Source organism: Panthera tigris, chromosome A3 (assembly GCF_018350195.1).
Source record: "Panthera tigris isolate Pti1 chromosome A3, P.tigris_Pti1_mat1.1, whole genome shotgun sequence".
In the NCBI taxonomy this organism is placed as follows: Eukaryota; Metazoa; Chordata; class Mammalia; order Carnivora; family Felidae; genus Panthera; species Panthera tigris.
This window is the reverse complement of record NC_056662.1, coordinates 64,621,618-64,646,597: the sequence shown is the minus strand read 5'-3', so window position 1 is coordinate 64,646,597 and position 24,980 is coordinate 64,621,618. Positions and strand designations below refer to the sequence as shown.

Here is a 24,980-nt window from a genome sequence, read left to right as displayed (position 1 = left end):
GCCTAGATACCTATTCAGAATTCTCCCCCTCTTCCTTACTAAAAGAATTCTGATTTGAGGGGAGCGATAATGTGACTAATGGACACGGATGTGGCTATGTGGTGTAGTTCTGGCCAGTGAGTGTAGGCAAAAGTCATGGGGTGGGATTCTAGAAAGGCTAGAAACAGTGGTTGTCAGGACCAGCTATCATACTTTTCTTATCCGGTACCCTTGCCCTCCTTCCTGCTTGGAGTGCAGACAGAATGCCGGAAGTGCTGGAGGTCAGACAGTGACAAACACTCAATAGCGACTGCTGGACAGAAAGATAGAAAGTTCCTGAATCCATCTTGGCATTGTAGAGTCACACAACAGTCCTGAACTGCCTACTCTGGACTTCACGTTAGGTGAGAAAAATAAAAGTTTTATTCATTTAAGCTATTGAGGGGGCAGGGGAAGGTTTAGAGCAAAGTATATTCCATAATATATATCTGTGTTGTGCCGTACTTAAATACCCTATATTTAATACCAGCATGTGACAGGTACTCAATAAATGTTGATTGGATGAGTACATACCTAATAAAAGAGTTTAATAAAAATAGTTGAATATAAAATGTTCTCTAAAATCCAGTTTTCCTTACTCATGTTAGACAATATGATGGAATAAACAGTTCCCATTTATTACAACAACACACTGTAAAATATCTAGAAATAATCTTACAATGTACAAGATCAGTGTGAACAAAATGTGTAAAGCTTTACTAATGAATATAAAATAAAAGCAGAAAGCATGAAGGCATACCGTGTTCCTGGATTGGAAGACATGGTATTGTAGAAAAATGAGTCCTCCAAAAATTATTATATATGTCTACTTTTGGCAGAAATCTAGTTATTCTAATCAGCTTTGCTTTTGCTTGTATGTGTATTTAAACTTAAGCTAAAAATTAAACTTATTTCAGGGCGCCAGGTGGCTGAGTTGGTTGAGCATCCGACTTTTGATTTCACCTCAGGTCATGATCTCACAGTTTGTGAGTTTGAGCCCCACAGTGGGCTCTGTGCTGATGGCGCAGAGCCTGCCTGGGATTCTCTTTCTCCCTCTCTGTCTGCCCCTCTCTTTCTCTCAAAAATTTAAAAAAAAAATTTTTTTTTTTACAGTTTAATTAAAAAATACTAAACTTATTTGGAAGAATATGTAAAAAAAATTCAAAACAATACCTTAAAAGAATAATATGAGGGAATAATATGAGGGAATTTGTCCTTCCAGATATAAAATATAGTCAAGAGCTGCCATAATTTAAACAGTATGGTAATAGCACAGGAGATAAACAAAACGGTAGAATAACCAATTCAAAATCAGTGGGGATTTGGGGGACCTGGATGGGTCAATCCATTAGGCAGCTAACTCTTGATCTCAGCTTAGGTCTTGATCTCAGAACCATAAGTTCAAAGCCCACATTGGGCTCCTCCCTGGGTGTGAAGCCTACTTTAAAAAAACAAAAACAAAATCATTGGAGATTTAGTGTGTGTTAAAAGTGGCATTTCATATTGAGGCAAAATCATATTGACATGCTGTACACAAAAATAAATTCCAGATGGGTTAAACCCAGATAAAATTGTAAAAGAACTATAAGCAAACATAGAAGAAAGAGCTTTAAGAAGTGATTGAACAGTCATGGTTGTAGAATGCAAGAAAAAATAGAACATGGGCCTATAGACCTAAAAGTTCCATTTAGAAGACATTTATTGGATACCTCCATGAGATCCCATGCCAGGTACTGGAGACAAAAGATGAATATGATATCTTTTGAGGATGTCTGCAGCCATGGGGAGTTGGAATTTAAACTGCGGCACAGAATATTTTAAGTTAAATATCATGGGCGGTTTGGAGTTAAGCCTGGCTGCTATCTACTTCAGAATATGGTGTCATCCCATCTCATTTGCAGCCAAAAGACCCTTTGGAATACTTGGTTTTGCATTAATGGAGTGCTCATGTTGAGGTGTCTATACCTCTAATCCTGACCTCGGAGTTAGCACTTGTGTTAAAACTAGAGATGGAAAGAAGGGACAGAATGGAAAAAACAAAAATACGTATTTAGTCAGTCTTGTCATTTTGGCTTCCTGCCTGAAATCAGTCATAATGAGTTGGATTTAAATAACAGATCATGGAGAACTTCAGAATGACTGGGCTCATTGCCAAAGCAGTCTGTTCCACAGGAAGAAAGATATAGATTTCTTCCCACTCACTCATTTTATATGGTGAGGATGATTCTGTGCGTGGAGGCTGAGTTTATTATTTAGAGGCAGAGTAGGATAAGCAGACTCTGGTCCTGTCAGCACTAAAAATTACCTTTTTAGAAATTAAATGTCACCCCCGAAAAGATTCGCTATTCTCTTAGCTCATCTCAAGAATCTAAACAAGGATTATAATCCCCCTCCTCCCCAGTATTTTTAAGGAGAAACGTCTATCCAAGAAGAGAGGAAATAAATTATCAATCTAAATACTGTGGGGAAACCTCTCATGTACTGGAGAATTTGTTACAGCTATATAGTCCATCTCATGTGACAGGTCAATCCTAGCAGAAAAATCTAAAGTTAGAGATGCAGTGTTGAAGGGAGAGATGGGTGAGGGAGGGAGAGCAGTGGAATAGCCCAGCATTGTTTTGTCTCAAGTTTTGAGAGTCTTGTTTTATCTAAGTAATGAGGCCAAATGTAAGTCTCCAGATTTGTTGTAGTATTTTGCAAAAGCAGTCAAGTAATAGATGGACAAAAGCCTGCTACTGAAAGCTTCCCACTTCTGATGAACTTTCCACCTCCTTATAGCCAAGCGCACAGTAACTGGGGAGGTTCTCCCCAAGAGAGCAACTCGCCTTTGGATGTCTTTCTCCAGTCCCAGCCATGGTTCTTTGATCACTTGATGACATTTACCCACCTGCTTCCCAGGTTTGAATCTCTTGGCCATGAAGAAGAGAGTGGCACCAGTGAAAGTCACACCTAAGGTTTGTTCAAGTTCTTTGCTTCACAAGGTTAAAAATGATTCCATGAAGCTAAAACTTAATATGCCAGCTGAGTCAAATTTGGTATAATTTGCTACTTGGGTAACCAAAACCACTGAATTTCTGGTAAACCAACAACCTCACTTCACCTATAATGGCACCCTCAAGGAACATCTGAAGGTATTTTGGTCATTTTCTTTTAACTTTATTTTCATTATTTTTCCCAATTGAAAGAGTAATACAAATATTGTCAAAAGTGCAAATAATGAAATACAAAAGCTGGTGAAAAACAAAAATCCCCTGTAATTTGAGGAGTAGCCACCTTTTCTAGTTTATATTTTTTCTCAACTGTTATTCTGTACATAGACTTCTTCATATATAAATATTTTTAACAAATCAGGGTGAGATTATATACACTATACCTTTTTATAATGTAGTACGTACATCTTTCCATGTTAGTACCTACGTATCTACCTTGATATGTTTCATCGTATGTATGTAAATCACTGCGAACAGTTCTGTGGTGAACACCGTGGCACATTGTTCTAGTGCTAGTACTCTTTCCAAGTATACACACGTTTCATTGTTCACAGCTATTATGGAAAACCCCATAAAGATAAAGATCATGTAATGAAACTTCCATTTTGGTATGTCTGTCTGTATATTTGTATTGATACTAGGTTAAGATGTAAAATACATTCTTTATTGTGGGTTGAGATTTTTTTTTTAAGTGTGAAAACTGAGGGGCGCCTGGGTGGCTCAGTCGATTAAGTGCCCAACTCTTGAGTTCAGCTCAGGTCATGATCTCACAGTTGTGAGGTCGAGCCCCACATCGGGCTCCACACTGGGCGTGGAGCCTGCTTAGGATTCTCTATCTCACCCTTTGTCCCTCCCTTGCTTGTGCTCTCTCTCTTTCAAAAAAAATTTTTTTTTAAGTATGAAAACCAAGGCTGGGAGGCATCTTTCTCTGTGGAGAAATCATTTCTGCTCTCCTGAACTGAGCATGCTCCCCCTCACCACAGAGCCTGTGTAGGTGTCCTGTCATTCCTCTTGCCCGGAGCAGCCTCCCTTTGTTCTCACCCCCACCCCTTTGGATGTCACCCCAGATGGCATTTTCTCAGAAAAGACTTACTGAACTCCCAGACTAAATCAAGTTCACTTTTGTAGGCTCTCCTTGCACCATGTGATGCAACTTCCCTTCACTTCCTACACACAGTTTATGACTATACATTTATGTATGTGATAATAGCATTTAACTAATATCTTCCTCTGTCGATTGGAAACTCCACCAGGACACCAACCTTGAATTCCCATCGCTATCCATGATATTGGAACCTTCCCCCCTTTTTATTCATTCCTTACATCCTCAGATTTTGACTCCAGCTTCACCAGACCTGAGTTGTCCATTGTTTACCTTGATTCCTCCGGATACAGTGGTTGGCCTTGGTCTCTGCATTAACTCTGCATTAGGTTTTCTAGAAAACAGCATGAGAAAAAAGCTTATGTACTCATGTTCTATTGGGGTTTACAATTCCAGGGCAGGAAGAGCAAGGGAAAGGGGAAAATGAGTCCAGGTAGTGAGAGGGCAAAACGAGATGTGCATACAGCCTCATAAGAAAACCCTGCCAGCTTCTTAGAGGCCAGGTTGTCTTTGAAGAAGTTATATGGAATGATGGTGGCTCAGATGTTAAGAGGGTGGAAGGAAGGTAGGAAAGAGGAGGAGTTTATCTGCTTTCTCCTTCCTGTCTCCTGTTTCACACTGGTCACAGTTCATCCTACCAGGCATGGACTCCCCCATGCTTCTAGGTTGCCTTCTGTGGACAATTGCTAAGGAGGTAGGTATGGTTGGGTCAGCCTTTGTGTTGGAGCTACTTTGAGTCTCACTGCAACAAATGTGATAGAGGCCACACTGAATTCTAGTCCTTATCCCCACTTCTCCAGTAAGCAGCACTAACTGCAGTGCTCAGCCTCTGGCTGAGGATGAGAGTAGGGGTCACCTATTGAGGCTGGGTGAATCTGGGAGCATAAACAAGTCCAGTACAGCCTCTGGAGCATTAGAATTGAGCTTCTTCCAAACTAACTGTTTCTGTGATCCACTAGCTCATGAATGCCCACCTTCCCTCCTTTTCCCCCCAGTTATCCCTTGCTCCTATTCTGTACTTGTAGAGCTCAACTCTCACCCAGCTGCTTAGCCAACTCTCCAGCAAACCAACCCCAGCATCTACCCATCCCTGGCCTCATAATGTATGGCAGCACTGGGTAACCTAGGTGCTGAAAAGCCTATGAACCTATTTGTTCATTATTTACAAGGTTCCCTTAGATTACTTCCCTCCCACCTGCACCTCTAAGAACACTGAGCAGAGACTGCACTTCCACTAAAGAAAGAAAATTAGAAATTCAGAGCAGTGGGGAGATCTCTGTGCCTCATAGAGAGTTTGGCTCCTGTATGATTGATACTGGAAGCTGTTGGAGTTGAAAATGGACATGAGTCAGGGGCCAAGAAAACTAAAACTGACAATTAATTGGCCCTTAACCCATCACATTTTTCAAAGAGGAAAACATACCCTCCATACTCCACCCCATCCCCAAGATAAAAACATCAAAAACCCTAGGAGAGGATATGCAAAACCAGACTGTGTATGTCTAATTTGACAAAGGGTTATTTAAAAATAAATTGCTCAAGGCAAAGCACAGATGAAGAGAGTTCCTTTGGGCTTTGGCCAACTCTTCACTAATACTGTCTGCTGGCCCCAGTGAATAGAGCCAGGACCAAAGAAAATAGTCTGCAATCACAAATTTGCCTCCAGAAACTTTACCTTGGTCTTGTTTGAGTTTGGGTTTTGCTAACAGCTTTATTGAGATATCATTCACCATTTTTAAAAATTTCTTTTTATGTTTTTTCATTCTTGAGAGAGATAGAGACACACACACAGAGAAAAAAGCCGGGGAGGGGCAGAGAGAGAGGGAGACACAGAATCTGAAGCAGGCTTCAGGCTCCAAGCTGTTAGCACAGAGCCTGATGTGGGGCTTGAACCCACGAACCGTGAGATCATGACCTGAGCTGAAGTCGGACACCCAACTGACTGAGCCACCCAGGCGCCCCAGTTCACCATTTAAATAAAGAGCACAAAGCAATGATTTTCATAGAGTTATGCAACCATCACAGTGAACTTTAGAACATTTTCATTACTCCAACAAGAAACCCTGTTTTTCTACATCCTCCTCACCACTTGTTATTCATCTGTATTTTTTATTACAGCCATTTTAGTGGATGTGAAGTTGTTTCACAGTGTGGTTTTAAATTGCATTTCCTTCATAAATAATAATATTGAGCATTTTTTCATGTGCTTATTGGCTGTTTGTATATTTTCTTTGAAGAAATGTCTATTCAGGCTCTCTGACCACTTTTGAATTAGATTATTCTTCTACATTTTTAGGAGTTCTTTATATATTCTCTATGTAAGCCCCTTATCAGATAGATGATTTATAAAAACTTTCTTCAGTTCTGTGGGGTTTTAACTTTTTTTCATAGTGTCCTTTGAAAAGCAAAATTTTTGATAACATGTTGAATTTATTTTTTCTTTTGTTTCCTGTGCTTTTGGTGTCATATTTAAGAGAACATTGCATAATTCAAGGTCATGAAGATTTACACATTTGTTTTCTTCTAAGAGTTTAATAATTTTAGTTCTTACATTTAGGTCTTTGATCCATTTTGAATTTTTTTGTATATGAAATGAGGTAGAGCTCCAATTGATTTTGTTTTAATGTCCTGGCATTATTTGTTAAAAGATAGTTCTTTCCTCATTTAATTATCTTGGTACGCTTGTCAGTAATCAATTGACCATAGACTTATGGGTTCTATACTAAAAACAGGTAGGTAAATTCTATTCCATTGGTCTTTATAACTGTACTTATGCAGTACTATCCAGTCATGAGTACAGTATCTTTGTAATAATTTTGACATGACATGTGAGTCTTCCAACTCTATTCTTTTTCAAGATTGTTTTGGCTATTCTAGATCTCTTTCATTTGCATGTGGATTTTAGGATCAGCGTGTTAATTTCTGAAAAGAAGCCAGTTGAGATTTTGATAGGGATTGCATTGAATCTGAACCATTTTGGGGAGTATTGCCATCTTAACAATATTAAGTCTTTCAATCCATGAACATGGGATGTCTTTCCACTTACTTATGTCTTTAATGTCTTTCAACAAAGTTTTGCTATTTTCAAAGTTTAAGTTTTACACTTCTTTTGTTAAGTTTATTCCTAAGTATTTTATTCTTTTTGATGCAGTTGTAAATGGAATTGCTTTCTTATGTTAATTTTTTGAATGTTGGCTGCAGTGTATAGAAATACAGTTGATTATTTTATACTGATTTATGTCCTGCAAACTTACTGAACTCACTACTTTTAATAGTTTTTTAGTGGATTCCTTAGGGTTTTCCATATATAAGATCATGCTATCTCTGTGAATGAGATAGTTTTACTTCTTTATTTCCACTCTGAATTTCTTTTATCTAATTTTCTTGCGTAATTTTTCTGACTAGAGCCTCCAGTACATTGTTGAACGGAAGTGGTGAGAGTGGATATTTTTGTCTTGTTCCTGCTCTTAAAGAGAAGGTGTTCAGTCTTTCATTGTTAAGTATGATTTAGCTGTGCATTTTCTGTACATACCCTTTATCAAGTTAAGGGAGTTCCCTTCTATTCCTAGTTTTTTAGTGTTTTTATCATGTAGGGGTATTGAATTTTTTCAACTTCTTTTTCTGAATCTATTAAGATGAGCATGTGAGTTTTGTCCTTTATTCTATTAGTATGGTATATTACATTAATTAATTTTTGAATGTTAAACCAATCTTTCATTCCTGGGATAAATTCCTTTTGGTCATGGTTTTTGTTATGGGTTGAATGAGCCCCCCCCTCCCAAATTCATATGTTGAAGTCCTAACCTCCAGTATCTCAGAATGTGACCTTATTTGCAGAGAGGGCTGTAGAAGATGTAATTAGTTAAGATTCGGTCATTCTGGATTGAGGTGGACCCTGATCTGATTGACTCAGGTCCTTATAAAAAGGAGAAATTTGGACACAGACATGCACACAGGTAGAATGTCATATGAAGACTGAAGTTATACTGCTACAAACCTAGAAACTACCAGAAAGTAGGAGAGGCCTGGAACAGTCTTCCCTAGCACCCTCAGAATGAACCAATCCTGCCAATACATTGACCTCAGACTTCTAGCTTCCAGAACTGGGAGGTAGTCAATTTTTGTTGTTTAAACCATTCACATTGTGAAACTTTGTTTGGGCAACTCTAGCATAGCAAACTTACACAGTGAATTAATCTTTTTATATATTATTGGATTTGGTTTGCTAGTTTTTTGTTGAGAATTTTTTGCATCTGTATTCATAACAGATGTTGATCTGTAGTTTTCTTCAATTGTGATCTTTGTCTGGAGTCATTTTCTTAGTGTTTCAATAGGCTTACCAGATAAGATGATAGGTATCAACCTACTTTTATAGTAGTTATATTTATATATATTTATATTTATAAATATAGTAACATTTATAGTAACTTATTCCCAGTGAGATACAGAAACATCAACCCTATATAACTCTATTCCCTCCCCCCTTTTTAAAATTTTTATTATTGTTATATTATTGTTACATCTATGTATGTTACAAACCCAACAATAATACATTGATATAACCATGACTACATAATTTTATGTTAATTAAAAACCTGATAAAAGAGAGGAAAGCATTATACAGAGTTTATTATATTAACCTTTTTATCCACCATTCCTGGTTCTCTTCATTTGTACCTGATTTTCTAAGGAAAGAGGATCCACTGAAGATTTTTAGTGGGGAAAGGGGATATGCAGCATTATTTGAGGACAGTTGCTCTGACAGACATGTGAAAGTGCATTGGGGGTGGTGCTAGGGATAGAAGTCCAGGAGGTATGTTAGGAAGCAGTTGTAGCAATTAAAATACAAGTTCATGGGCTGGGGCGCCTGGGTGGCGCAGTGATTAAGCGTCCGACTTCAGCCAGGTCACGATCTCGCGGTCCGTGAGTTCGAGCCCCGCGTCAGGCTCTGGGCTGATGGCTCAGAGCCTGGAGCCTGTTTCCGATTCTGTGTCTCCCTCTCTCTCTGCCCCTCCCCCGTTCATGCTCTGTCTCTCTCTGTCCCAAAAATAAATAAAAAACGTTGAAAAAAAAAATTTTTTTAAATACAAGTTCATGGGAAGCCAATGAGTTTGGCTTTATTTTAAGTCTGTTGCCTTGTATTTTGCCTTCTCAAACTGGGAATGTCTAAGTCAGTGAGAATAGACACTGATTCAGTCCAGATGCATAAGTACACTCATTAGTACTTGTTGATGAACTGATAGCAATCCAAGGATGAACCCAAGATGGGAAAAATGCCTGGTCTGGTTATTTGAGGGGGCTCAGAATGAGAGACTTTCCCATGGCAATCCTCTGTGGAGAACATGATGCCTAGCAAGTAAAGCCCATTGCAGGCCATGGTGATAAAAGTAAATTGCCACACAGTTATGTGTGAATGCCAGGAAGGAGGGGGGTGGGGGGGGGGGAGGAGGAGAAGGAGAGATTCTTCTTCTTGCACGTGTCCCTGCAGCTGTCAGGGATGAGGTTACAAACCATGGAAGAGAATGCAGAATCCCCTTTCCCGTTCCCAGGGCAGATGACCTTTCAGAAATTAAACAAATCAATTCTGTGTCCTCAGAGGAAGCACGTTTGACTGCCCTAATTCAATGGGCTCTATTGTTTCAGGTGAAGCTAGGTGATTCAATTTATCACTGATATCCCTCCTAGGTTTTGTCTGTGAATTGTCCTCTGGAATAATTTTGTAAGATGAGGATTAGACAAACCACTACATACAGTATTTTTAAAAATACACAAAGAATAAAAAGCACTCTCCCCTAAGTGTAAAGGCATAGATCATGTGTAGTGGTTTTTCCAGTACAAGCAAGAGGTAACCAAGGCCTGAATAAGATAGTAGTGATATTTACTTGCAAGGGCACCTGGGTGGCTCAGTCTGTTAAGCATCCGACTTTGGCTCAGGTCAAGATCTCAACGGCTCATGGGTTCGAGCCCTGTGTCTGGCTCTACACTGACAGTGAGGAGCCCACTTGGGATTTTTCCCTTTCTGTCCTCTTCTCTCTCTCTCAAAAATAAATAAAAATAATAAACATTAAAAAAAAAAGATTTGCTTGCAGAGTGCTCATAGAGGTAGTTGGGGGTAGCAAAAAATAATAATAAAAATGGCAAATGTTTGGAAGTTTAAAAATACTTCTAAATAACATATCAATCGAAGAAATCAAAGTGAAAATTAGAAAATACTTAGAACTAAAGAAAAGAAGAAAAATACAAACTATCAAAAATAGTAAAAATGCTGCTTAGCACTGCTGATTTCATACTACTGGAGTGATCTCAAAATCCTCAAGCTAAGAATTTTTTTTAAATGACTGTGCCCCTTGGCATCTGCAGGAGTGAATGCAAGTCTTCTCTGTAGGAGAATTCTCTCAGAAAAGTTCAAGGAATATGACACCATAATCAAAAATTTTAAAGCAAACAAACAAGTAACTATAAGAAGCAGCAGGAAAAAACAGCTGAATGAGACAAACCCTTCACATATTAGAATTATTAGACACAGATTATAAAATAAGTGTATTTAATATCTTTTAGTGAGAGAAGAGGTTGAACACAACTCATTTGAAGGAGAATATTTTTTAAGTGATCAAGTAGGTGTGATAAACTAAATGAATACTCGGAAATGAAAAATATAATTGGATAATTTTGCCATAAAGAAAACAAAAATTTTTATAAAATCAAATGTGTCATTTCTGTTACCTTTATGTTTATTTTTTCTTTTAAATATTTAATCTATCTGGAATTTAATTTGGTGTAAGTGAAAGAGAGAATCCAATTTCATATTTTCCAGAAGGCTACTCTCTTATCCTCTTCATTAAATATGTCATTTTAGCCCACTAGTTTGAAATGTCAACTTTATCAGAAACTAATCCCAATATTTATTTGCATCTATTTCTAGCTATCTATTTTGTTCCATAGATCTTTCTGTTCTTGTGCTGATACCAAACTTTTAATTACTATAATGTTTATAATACCTTTTAGTGTCTGATAGAGCTATTCCTCCCTCATTACTCTTTCCTCACTTGATTCCCAAAGTAATGGTATTAATATTTTTCTTGAGAAAGTTCAATTTATATATGTATTTATAAAGGATTGCCATCATATTCCATCATCTCTATAAGAATATGTCTATTTATTAAAATATTTTTAGATGACCTTTCATAATGTTTCCACATTTTCTTCATGTGAATCTTGTACATTTCTTAGATTTACTCCTAGGTATTCTATAATGTTTCTTGTTTTTGTAACTTGGGTATTTTTTGTTATATTTTCTAAATAACCATTCAGATATTGGAGAACTATTAATTGTGTTTTAATTTTATGCTCAGCTACCTGACTAAATTATCTTACTCTTGGTAATAATGATTTTTTTTAAGTTGATTTTTCTGAATTTTCTGCCGTAGCATCATCCTATCTACTAATGTTTTCTTCCTTTTCCTTTCTGATTTTATATATTTTATTTCTTTTCTTTAATAACATCAGCTAGTAGCTAAAGTTAAACAATACTGGTAATGTACATCCTTGTTTTGTTTCTGATTTTAATGGGGCTCAGTGTTTCACTATGTAGTTTCTAGCCTTTGAAATGATATATATACTTTTTCATGCTAAGAAGCTATTCATCTATTACTATTTTATGATAGGGTTTTTTTCAGATGCCCTTTCAGCATCTACAGGAATGTTCATATAGTATTTCTCTTTTTTTGATATATATTTAAGTTGCATTACAATAATAGATAATATTGATCCATCTTTGCATTTTGGGTATGAGTTTGACTTAATCATGTTAGAGTCAGTTGGCTGATATTTTAGTTGCAATGTTTAGGGATTGGGACTATCTCAGTATTATGCTGAATTGGTAAAAAGATTTTGGAATTGTTCCTTTTTATAGTCTAGAACCATTTAAATAATATTAGAGTTACATATTTCTTAAAGATTTGCTAGAATTCACTCACAAAATTTTCTGAAAATTGATCTATTGCATTTTCTTCCTTTTCTGGGGTCAATTTTAATAATTTGTATTTTCCTAATTATGTATTATATATATTTGCATAAAGCTGAACAATGTATTCTCTTATGATTCAATTTCCTAAGTATGCTTATTTCTATGTACTCATTTTTTCATATTTATATACGTGCTTCTTTCTTTATTATTTATATTGTTTGACCAGCTTTCCTAAATCTTTACCTTTTTGTTTTTATTTAAGAACATTCTCTAGGACATGTTTATTTGTTCTATAGTTCTTCTCTTTCCTAATTCTTTAATTGTTTTTGTCTTTACTAGTATCTTCTTGCTTTTGTTCTTCAGATTGCTGTTGTTCTTTTTCTAACTTGCTGAATTGGACACGTAATCATTTTCATTCTCCATTTGCCTTTCAATTGACAGAGGCTATTTTTAGTGGTTTTTTTCAAGAAAGATCCCTAGGATTTGTGTTCTGTAAGTATTTGTGTGTTTTAAGTCATCTGCATGTTGCCTTTATGCTTGAACTATACTTTGGCTGGAAATAAAATTCTTGGGTCATAGTATCCCTTAGAATTTTGAAGACAGTGAATTTCTACAATGTTGAATGCTGCTTTAAAGAAGCCTGATTTCTCAGGGTGCCTGGGCGGCTCAGTGGGTTAGGCATACGACTTGATTTCAGCTCAGGTCATGGTCTCATGGTTCGTAAGTTCGAGCCTGGCAGTAGGCTCTGTGCTGAGCAGACCCTGCCTCTCTGTCTCAAAAATAAGTAAACGTTAAAAATAAATAAGGAGGTATGAAGCAGCCTGATTTCTGTCTCTTCCCCTTGAGGTCATTTGGTTTTCTGTCTGAATGATCGTATCTTTGAAGTCCAGTAACTTTATTAGGGCATGTTCTAGTGCTGATTAATCTTTGTTCTTCCTGGAAGATGGTGCGCCTGTTTAAATATATAGAGTCAAATTTTTTATTTCAGAAAATCTTCTTGAATTATACTGTGAATGTGTTTCGTGTGCTGATTGTTCTGCTGTCTTCTGAATGTGTACTTGAGCATTAACCTTTATGTATATGAGTTTTTCCTATAATTCTATAAAATTCTTTTTTTTTCTTTTTGAGTTTTAAAAAATGTTCTTCACGTTCTTAAAATGTTACTTGACTTTTTAAAATGTGACTCAGCTTCCTTAAGCCTGTCTTCCATTTCTTTAGCTTGTTTTCAACGATATCTCATTCTTTCTGCAGTTTCCATTTCTGTGTGTCATTACTTTTCTACATCTTTCCTAGGCTCATTCAGGTTAATTTTATCTTTTCCGATGTTGTCTTATCATTTCTTCCTTCAGTCCTTTATCTGTGCTTTGAACTCTTGATTCATGGAGGCCACTTTTTCACTTGAAGTTTTTCAAAGAACTTCACTAAGTTCTTTGAATACATAAGAAGTTACTTAGTCACAATTTTCAGCTATTCCATGATACATTTTCTGACATATGTTGAATCTGTTTTCTTATTTCTTTTGTCTTCTTTCCTGCAATGGTTTTGTCTCCTAGTCCCTTTTTAAAAAAAGCTTTATTGAAATATAATTCACATATAATATAATCTACTGATTTAAAGTGTACACTTTGATATTTTTTAACATATTCATATGGTTGTGAAACCATACGTAGTTCCTTTTATGTCACTCTCATTGTTGGATGCAGAGTTCTTTCAGAACCACCTATATGGGGAAAGAAAATGTGAGAGAGGTGTCAGAGGCTTTGAACAACCTCTGGGCTAACAAGTCCTAACTTACAATAAAGCCCTACATATATAAGGTCTAGTGGAATGTATTGTGAGTGTGGGTTGAGCCTTTATAGGAGAATTCAAGATGGCAAGCAGCATGGAGACCCTGAGCTTGTCTCATCCCTGAAATGCAGCCAGATCAGCACCAACCGTTTTGAATACCTACGAAGTTGATGGGGGGGGGGGGGGAGGGGGTTAACACAAAAATCTGCATAACTCGAGCCACAGAACTCAGCAGGTGTGCAGTGCAGAGAGGTGAACTGGGGGAGAGCCTTTACAAAATATTAATTGAGTAGAATTGGTAGTTGCAATGCCATCCATTCACCTTAGTTTCCCTACTTTCAGAAATTTTTCCTGCAAAAATGTCATGTCTGTGTGGTTTCAAAGGGAGTCATGGAGAATTCTAGAACCGGTTTGCAAACCTCAGCCTTCTTTTAGACAAGCAACTATTGCTTCTGCTTCTCAGGGTATGCTACTAACTTGGAAAACTGTGCCTTGTTGACTCTGCTTGAGATCTGCAGCCATGGGTGTCGTCTCTTGGCACCCTTTCTTTGACCTAATTTTCACTGTACTTGGCAGCCTTTCTTTATAAATAATAAGGTTCGGGTTATAAGTGTTGCCCCATTCCTCCTAGACAGACTTTTTATTTCATTTGTATCCTTGTTATTTCTGATTGGTTTTAGAAAAACAGGTTCTGTCTTAGCTCCAGCTGCTGTAACAATATGCCATAAACTAGGTGACTTATAAATATCAGAAATTTATTCGCACAGTTCTGGAGGCTAGAAGTCTGAGGTCATGGTTGGGTTCCCGTGAGAGCCTTCTTCGAGTCTGCAGACAGCTGACTTCTCACTAGGTTCTTGCATGGTAGAGAGCAGAGAGAGGAAGCAACCTCTAACTCTTACGGGGGCAGTTACTGCATTTATGGGGCTTCCACTCACCCCAATTTCCTCCCAAAGACCCTATCTGCTAATTCCATTGCACCGGAGGAATGGGCGTGAACATATGAATCGGGTGGGGGACACAAACATTCAGTCCATAACAGAGTCAGAGATTTCTTTATTCTTCCATCTTAAAACATGAGGCTGATAGTTTTATTATTAATTTATTTCTTCTACTGGCTGTTTTTTCAACTTTAATATATTTCCTGTCCAATTTAGACTATATATATTTTGATTCACTGCTTTGTAAAGTAAGAAAATAAAGATATCTGCAATTCTGACCCCTTTTTCCTCAATTTTTCATTTCTTTTTTCTATTTTCTATGTTACTCTGCCACATCTGCTAGCATCCCAGTATTTTCACAGCTCTGAGATTTAAGGCATTTGTATTCTTTGTAACTGCAGTGAAGTGTCTGGGTGTTTTGTTTTTGTTTTTTGTTTTGTTTTGGGTTCGTTCGTTTGTTTGTAAGTGTATTCTAAAACCTAGAAAAAATAGCAGTCAGTTGAATTTTTAGGACTCTAAATGTTGTGAACTACAGAGTAAAATAGTATCAATGGACCCTCAGAAAAGGAAACATAATTCTATGCCACTCTTTTTTTTTATTTTATTTTTTATTTTTTAAAATTTACATCCAAATTAGTATATAGTGCAACAATGATTTCAGGAGTAGATTCCTTAGTGCCTCTTACCTATTTAGTGCATCCCCCCTCCCACAGCCCCTCCAGTAACCCTCAGTTTGTTCTCCATATTTATGAGTCTCTTCTGTTTTGTCCCCCTCCCCGTTTTTATATTATTTTTCTTTCCCTTCCCTTATGATCATCTGTTTTGTCTCTTAAAATCCTCATATGAGTGAAGTTATATGGTTTTTTTCTTTCTCTGACTAATTTCACTTAGCAAAATACCCTCCAGTTCCATCCACGTAGTTGCAAATGGCAAGATTTCATTCTTTTTGATTGCCGAGTAATACTCCATTGTACATATATACCACATTTTCTTTATCCATTCATCCATCAATGGACATTTGGGCTCTTTCCATACTTTGGCTCTTGTTGATAGTGCTGCTATAAACATGGGGGTGCATGTGTCCCTTCGAAACAGCACACCTGTATCCCTTGGATAAATGCCTAGAAGTACAATTGCTGGGTCGTAGGGTAGTTCTATTTTTAGTTTTGTGAGGAACCTCCATACTGTTTTCCAGAGTGGCTGCACCAGCTTGCATTCCCATATGCCACTAACTCTTTAGGGAGAATGTTCCAAGTATCATGTCAAGTGAATTATCTTTCTTATACTGGGAGAAAAGTATGCTATATTTTAATTGCTTCACATTTTCTGTAGAGTGCCCCTTCCAGGCTTTTAATTGCCTTTTTTCCTTATCAATATATGCATTATTTCTAACATACACAGTATTACATTTACCATAACATTAAAAAGTACATCTTTTTCACTATACTAACTTCTTGATAAAAATCTACTTTCTTCTTTGAAGGTAGCTTGCTGGGGTCCAGCTGGGGCTTGGTCCTTTCAAAGCTTGCTCCTTATTTGTCACCTGGGAATTTTTTTTTTTTTTATCACACTCATAGGTACACATCATTTTCTTGAAGCTTCAGTCTTTCTCATACTTTTTTTTGTTTAACTTGAATACATTCTTAGGTTGTTTTGTTTCTTAGAAAATATGCATGGGATACAAATACCTTGAGACTTACATGTCTGAAAATAGCCATTGATCTATTTAATTACTTGATTGCAAGTTTAGCTGAGCTAGATAGATTTCTAGAACAAAGGTAATTCTTTCTTCTGAGGACTTTTAAAGTATTGCTCTATTCTAAATCTTTTTTTTTTTTTTAAGTTTATTTGTTTATTGTGAGAGAGAAAGAGAAGGTGCATGTGCAGGCAAGCAGGGGGAGAGGCAGTGAGAGGGAGAGTCTCAAGCAGGCTCCGTGCTATCAGAACAGGTGCCCCAAGTATTGCCCTAGTCTAGAAAATGATTTTACTGAAAATAAATCTGATGCCACTTTAATTTTTACTCCATTATAGATGATATACCTCCATTAAGAAATAATTGGCATTCAATAAAGTACATTATTAATGTGCAATTTGATAAATGTTAACATTTGCATACACCCATGAAACCATCCTTCTTTCCTCTCTCCACTCAGGATCTCTTTTAATGATGATGTGTCTTTTAGTTAACTAATCCTCTTCTTGTCTATTCATTTTTTAATTCCTATTGAACGTTTTAATTTCAGCAATTTATGTGTATCCATTTGAGAATTTACATTTGATTCTCTCTTTTCATTATCATTGATTCTAGTTCTCTGGTAAAAGTCTCCCTTTTGTCCTATATTTTCTAGAACATATTAATCATAGTTAAAGTCATGCCTGATAACTCCAATATCCGTATCATGTGTGAGTCTGTTCTAAAGTCTGTCGTACTCCTTGGTTTTGGTCAGTTGGTTTTATCTCATGGTGTGCGTGGTAATCCTTTGATTGAATGCCAGATTTTATATATGAAAATTGTAGATACAATTTGAGGCTCCGGCAAATATTTTCTTCTTCCAGAGAAGATTTACCCTCCACTTGGCAGGCAATTAGAGTAGGGACAGATGACTTTAAACCAATCTGGGCTGAGCTGATTTGAAGTTGGACTTGAGTAGAGCATACTCTTCTACTTCCATCTTAGCCATACACCTGTGGTATTTTTTCTTCCAGAGGCTAATTGCAAGTCAGAGATCTATGCCAGGACCTCTCCCCATTAGTAGGCACCGGTCTCTAATTCTCTCACCGGCCTGAAGGATTTGTGCAAAGACTTGATTGGCTGCCTGGGTTCTCAAGGGCTGCTCTTTGCTTTGTGCTTCAGCTCTTGCACCTGATACATTCACAATGAGCAAACTCACTGAAAGGAAAAGTTGTACAGAGTGTACCCCTCTTCTTCCTGGAATTCTTGCCCCTCAAGTCCTGTCAGTGATCTTGGCATCCAAATTAAACTAAAAAAAAAGGAGCAAATCAAATCCAAAGAAAGTAGAAGGAAGAAAAAGAATACACAGAAACCAAAACTAATGAAATGGAAAACAGAAAAACAATAGAGAAAGTCAATGAAACCAGAACTGATTCTTTCAGGGAAGAAAAAAAAGGTAAACCTCTACCCAGCCTGATTTTAAAAAAGAAGAAAAAGAAAACACCAGTTACCATGATCAGGAATGAGAGGTAACATAACTACAGGACCTATTGATAAGAAAAATAATAAAAGAACAACTTTATTCAAATCAATTCAACAACTTAAATAAGATTGAATTTCTAGTTTAAAACCTTCCTACAAAGAAAACTTCAGACCTACATGGCTTCACTGGTGAATTTAACCAAACATTTAATAAAAAAAATAATACTAATTCCACACAAACACTTTGAGAATACTGAAGACAGAAATACTTCCCAACTCATTCTATGAGGATAGCATTACCCTGTTACTGAAACCATAAAATAGGGGGATCAATATAATGAACATGAATGATATAAAACTTATTATCTTGAGGTGTTTAAAATATGTAGAGGGGAGCCTGGCTGGTTCAGTCAGTGGAGCATGCAGCTCTTGATCTTGGGGTTATGAGTTTGAGCCCCACGTGTGGTGCAGAGTTTACTTAAAATTAAAAAAAAGTATGTAGAATTATGTATAATTCATGACAATAATAGTACAAAAGGCAAGAAGAGAATTAAAAAACTTAAAGTGTTCTATAGTCCTTGCATTGGTGGAAATACAAATTTATGTTAGAGTCTAGCAAATCAAGATACATGTTGTATTGTAATCTCTAGGCTAACCATGAAAAGAACAGTCAAATAACGTATAATTAACAAGCTAATCAGAAGAGAAACAAAATGATTAAAAAAACATTTGGTTGATTTTCTTTTTTTTATGCGCAAGAAAGGAGAGTGAAAACAGCATAGAACAGATGGGACAAACAGAAACACAGGTAAGATGATATATACAAACCCTAATACATCAATATATACTTTAAATGTAAGTACTTGGATTAAAAGGCAAAGATTATTCAGTCCGGATGAAACAACAGAAACAAAACCATGGAGCTCAAGCAGGAGAGCCTGCGCGAAGAAGCAGAGAGGATACATTTGCAGGCACATTTCAGAACAGCCTACCAAGGTGTGTTTCCCCACATTGAGGGACACATCCCGAAGTGTGACACCTGATCCTTCGTGAACAGTAGCAGGAGTCAAATGCACAGGCCGGTGGCAGATGCTTCCCCGAGACCAGATTTGGTTTTGAGAAACAAAAAGAAGATGGACTGAACAAGGAATCACACACTTAGAGTTCACCAACGGGTGCCGCTGATAAAGGCATAACACCTGGCTCCCCAAGTGTAATTCCAAGAATGTTGATATTAACAAGTTGGATGCGAGTGAAACAATGAAGATGTGTTGGAACCTCCCACATCCACCCATTGTGTGACTTCTTTGTGGAATTGGATCATAGTTTTGGAATACTGGAAGAGTAGGGGTTTTTCTTCTCCTCCTCCTCCTCCTCCTCCTCCTCCTTCTTTTTTTCTGTTCACAATGTAGTGGCTGTAGACGTGACATATTTTTAAGTTTCATCTGTATCATTAACATTTTCTCCATCACTTTCTTAGATCTAGACCAGGGTCTGGCAAACTACATCCCAAGAGCCACATTAAACTTAGTTCACCTTACTGTTTTAAATTATCCATTCAGGTCTAAATATCATAAGACTTTGATAGGCACCAAAATATGTGAATAAGCTCTTGTTAGAAGTACAAGAAATATTGTACATCATTTCTTTTTCCCTTGAGCTTCTATTTTCCTTTCACTTCTTTCACATAATTTTATCCCAGTGGAGTATCATTATGCTTAAACATTTTTTGTGTTATTCCTATCATATTTCTCTGCAACAAAAAATGTATGAATTAAAATTTAATTTGTTTTAATTTCTTATGTCCATAAGTCTCATAAATACTAATTGTTTCCTCTGATGGGAGTTTTTGCAGTTATTAACGGTATACAGTTAAACAAAACAAATGTTATGAATTTTGACAAATAATGATTAAAAAGTAAAAGTGTATTAGAAAATTATCATTTCATGATATTGAATGAGACATTTCTCAGTTCATGTAAGCACAGGTAAATGTTCAGGTATGATTTATTTTCAGAAAGAGACAGGCTTAGCATCAATTCTCTTCCTCCTTTTACATTTTATAGATATAAGCACTGAGAAAGAACCCTTATTGACATAAATAGCTGATAGAGAGAAAAGGAGTTTTACTAAACATCACTCAAGGCTTGGAAATCTTTTCAAGTAATATGCCAAAATAATGTAGTAATCAGCAAAAATTGTTCATAATGGTATATCACTGGTAATTTGAGTAGATCCTCCCTCATCTTTGTCAAAACCCAGGAATTAGAAACCACCCAACTTGTAAAAAATTTTGTTTCTAGTCTTTAAAGTCATTCAGTTTTTCAATTTCTGATAGTTTTGACAAAAGAGACTTTCCAAGTCTTATCATATTACTATTATTTATTCTTGTTATTCTTAGAGAAATCTCATTTTTTAGCTTAAGTTAAAGTGAGATTTAAAAAACAACAACACAAATATGAAACTTGTACAGCCTTTGTGAAGAAAGTATAATCATGCTGAATTTCTGTTTTGTAAGACATCCTGAAATGTCTTTAAAAAGCAAGACAGAGTTGGATACTCAACAGTTGTTATATAGAGATAAGTTGGTAATTTATTAGTGATTGAAAAGGAGCATGTTTGTAATTAAATATTTGATATTATTAAAAAAGCACATCAAGTCTGAGAGGGAGGAATTATCCCTAATTAAATAAAGTTGGTTTTGTAAAGCTCAGGATATTATGTTCTAGTTTATGTTTTGGGAACATTTTATCCTACACCTCTACAGAGAAAGGTGTTTAATTGCTTTTAATAGAGTTTATTATTTTTTTTTTTTAGAGCAGTTTTAGGTCAGCACAATGGAGCAGAAGGTACAGAGATTTCCCATATACTTCATGCCATCATCCATGCATAGCCTCCCCCATTATTAACATCCCTCGTGAGAGTGGTACATATGTTAAAATTGATGAACCTACTATGACACAAAGTCTATCGTTTACACTAGGTATTACTCTTGCTGTTGCACGTTCTATGGGCTTGAACAAATGTGTGATGATATGTTTCTACCAATATAGTATACAGAGTAGTTTTACTGCCCTAAAAACCCTGTGTCCTACCAATTCATCCCTCCCTCTCCTCTAATCCATGGAAACCACTGATCTTTTTACTATCTCCATTATTTTGCCTTTTCCAGAATGTGATGGAGTTGGAATCATTGAGTGCAACCTTTTCATGTTTGCTTCTTTTACTTAGTAATATGCATTCTTTTCATGGCTTAATTCTTTGTTTCACTTTAGTGCTGAATAGTACTCCATTGTCTGGATGTTCCAGTTTATCCATTCATACTGAAAAACATTTTACTTGCTTATAAGTTTTATCAATTACAAGAAAAAAAAATCTGCTACAGACATTCATGTGCAGGTTTTTGTGTGGACATATTTTCAACTCCTTTAGGTAAATACTAAGCAGGATTGCTGTATTGCATGCATAAGAGCATGCTTAGTCTAGTAAGAAACTGCCAAACTGCCTTCCAAAGTGCTGTACCATTTTACATTTCCACCAGCAATAAATGAGAGTTCCTTTTGCTCCACATCCTGACCAACATTTTGTGTTGTCAGTGTTCTGGATTCTGGCCGTTCTAGTAAGTGCACAGTAGTATCTCATTGTTGTTCTAATTTACATTTCCCTAATGGAATATAATTTGGAGCAAATGCTTATTTGCCATCTAGTGAGGTGAGGTGTCCACTAAGGTCTTTGACCCATTTGTTAATCAGGTAGTTTGTTTCCCTATTGTTGAGTCTTAAGTGTTCTTTGTTTATTTTGGATAATAGTCCTTTTTTCAGGTATCTATTGCAAAATACCTTTTGCAAATATTTTCTCTCCATTTGTGACTTGTATTTTCATTTTCTTGATAGATGTTCTATTTTTAATAATGCAATTTAAACTGGTTTGTGGAAAGTCCTAGCAAAAGGAAAGTATTAGACGGTCAGTAAGTGGAAGACTTACAAAAAGTTTATTAATGTTGCTGTGTGGGGGCGTCTGGTTGGCTCGGTTGAGCACCCAACTCTTGATATCTGCTCAGGTGGTGATCTCAGGGTCATGGGATCCAGCCCGGTGTTGGGCTCAGCAGTGTGCATGGGACCTGCTTGGGATTCTCTCTCTACCTCTCTCCGCCCCTCCACCAGTCATGCACACGCATGCTCTCTCTCACAATAAATAAATATTTTTCAAAAATAATAATAATTCTTGCTATGTATATTATTTACACTAAAATCCGTAACATGTCTGTTAAAATACAGTAAGAATACAAACGTATAAATATAAATACATATAAAAGTATATATAATAATATAACTCTAATTCCACATGTGGTGGAAAGAATAATTGATCAACAAGTGGTTGGCTAGTAACAGTAAGGAGACACATGACCAAACAAAAATAAATACTAGGGACGCCTGGGTGGCTTAGTCAGTTAAGCGTCCGACTTCGGCTCAGGTCATGATCTTGCGGTTTGTGAGTTCGAGCCCTGTGTCGGGCTCTGTGCGGACAGCTCAGAGCCTGGAGCCTGCTTCGGATTCTGTGTCTCCCTCTCTCTCTGCCCCTCCCCGACTTGTGCTCTGTCTCTCTCTATCAAAAATAAATAAAATGTAAAAAAAAAAAAATTAAAAATAAACATTAGGTTGGGGTTTTTTTTTTGTTTTTTTGTTTTTTTTGTGAATAAGAGCATGCACTGTAGTTACCTAAGAGAAAACTAGGAAAGCTGTAGTAAAATAATCTGGTGGTAAACATTGAGTATACTTAACAGTAAAACTAAAATTAAAACTAATGTAAATATCTATTATGAAAAAGGAATGAAGTAACAAAGTTGAGAGGAGAAGGAAAAAAGACATGAGTGTTAGTGTAAGCATAACAAAACCTTTTAAAGTTGGGAGGTAACAAGATATCATTTACTAATAGAGGTATAAATATCCTTTTTAAATGATATCTTAGGATAATTTTTTATGAAAGTAAAACATACATATACAAATACAAAAATTTATGTTTTTTGTATTCGATCATGTTGTTGCATGTAACAGTAGTCCATTCACTATCGTAAATGTAGGACACTCAATTATATGAGTATATTACAATTTATCCACTTTTCTGTGAATGGACGTTTACTTGATAGGTTATAGGAGGAGACTTTTATGAATAACTTTGCTATGAATATTCTTGTACTTTTTTGGTGCACATATGCCTGCTTTTCTGTTGGGAATAATTATTTAAGGGGGAAAATAAAAATATTAACTTAATATGCAAAAATATTATCCCGATATAACATGTACACTTTGTTGATTTAACCAAAAATTAAAATATAACTATAAAATAAAATGGGAGAGAAGGAGTGGATAGGTTTAAGAGAGCTATAGCTTTACCTAATAATACAAGAAATCAGTAGATAATGTGGATAAATATAGAGTATTACAAAATATTGAATTCTACTCTTTAATATATTTAATATTTATAATATATAAACCAAATTTTTCTATTCTAAAAATTATTTTAAAATAATTTATATAAGGAAGGTTTACATGCCTGCAGGTTTTTTTTATGTAAAAAATTGAAGCATTAGGATATCATTTAAAAATACAGAGATAAATGTCAAAAGAGATTGCCCAAAATAATTGAAAGTAGTTATCCCAGGTGGGTGGAGAAGACTTGTTTTTATTATAAGTCCTGTAATATTATCTAACTTTCCTCTAAGCCTCCTCTATAATTTATTACCACGTGTATATATTATTTTAGTAAAATTAAGGTTTTTGTTCATTTGGTTTGCTTTGGTTTGGTTTTGCACAAGGACAGCCAGCAATAACTTAACATGAAAGTGATTATGAAGCATATAAACGTATCTGACTGGTTCCTAAAAATGCCCCCCACTTGAAAGTTCACCTTAGGTGAACGAGTCGGAGAGGAAAGTCTGAATGAAAAGAGACAGTGATTTTCAACTACAGTTCAGTACCTTATTTTTGCAAATGTTACACAAATACATGACCATACAAACATAATGTTAGGGCCTTTCCCGGGGTCCAGGAAGGACAGGTGCAAGTGCGGACCTGATAAATCTGGGAGCAATAGGAAGAAAGTAGACTAAAAGATTCAAGTCCATCTCTGCCTTTTAGGAATTATGGAATGTCAAGTACTTACTCAATCTGTTAAGTGACAATAATAAAACCTTATGTGTTGTGCTGAGATGCTAATAAGATCACAGTGACATCATGTCAATGAAATACCAGCTAGCTTCAAAGTCACAAGCAGTTGGCCCACATCCCACAGAGAAGGCTGGGATCCTCCTATTTGTGGTGCTGTGTGAATTTAGAAACCTCTGGTTACAGTGGGGTATGTCCTTAAGTAGCTCTGATCCCAATTATCTCAGGACAATCTAGAACTCCAAATTAAATCAATTTTCTTTCATCTTTGACAAACACGTTGAGCCAGTCAGATTACTAGAAAATTGTATTCCAAAAGCAGACCTACCTAGGAAAGGATGTTCTAGCTATCTCCCAAAAATCACAGTGAAAGGAGCAAGTTCTGACCGGGGTCTTTTGATCTTTTTCTTCCTCCTGTTTGTTATCTCTAGGAGTAAGAAAGCAAAGCTGACCAATCCATAGCTGGCCTCTTAGAACAAGATGTTAATTGGCAATGCTATATAAAATTCAGATGTAGGAAAAAGGGTAAAAATCAAAGAATCTACACCTTCCATTCGGAATTCCTGCAGCAGTTTCACCAGGTCGGTACCATTTTACTTGCCACTTTATTTTCAACAATTTTGTTGTTATTGTCCGGCCTGTGGCTCTATAATTTCATGGTATGGATTGTATTTTTTCATTAATTCATTTCAACAAATATTTTTTTAATGTTTTTAATATTTATTTTTGACAGAGAGAGAGAGAGCGAGAGAGCGTGTGCACACATGAGTTGGGGAGGGGCAGAGAGAGAGGGAGACACAGAATCTGAAGCAGGCTCCAGGCTCTGAGCTGTCAGCACAGAGCCTGATGGCCCGATGTGG

The 24,980-nt window shown here is 36.3% G+C and overlaps 1 long non-coding RNA gene across 1 annotated transcript; it reads left to right on the top strand.

Annotated features, from left to right (window-relative positions):
• Positions 1-185: 185 nt before the first annotated feature.
• On the top strand, positions 186-24,603 carry LOC122237302. The gene is made up of 3 exons (XR_006215686.1): positions 186-383; positions 2,797-2,972; positions 24,552-24,603. It is a non-coding gene; the product is annotated as an uncharacterized LOC122237302 (long non-coding RNA).
• The last annotated feature ends 377 nt before the right edge of the window (positions 24,604-24,980 follow it).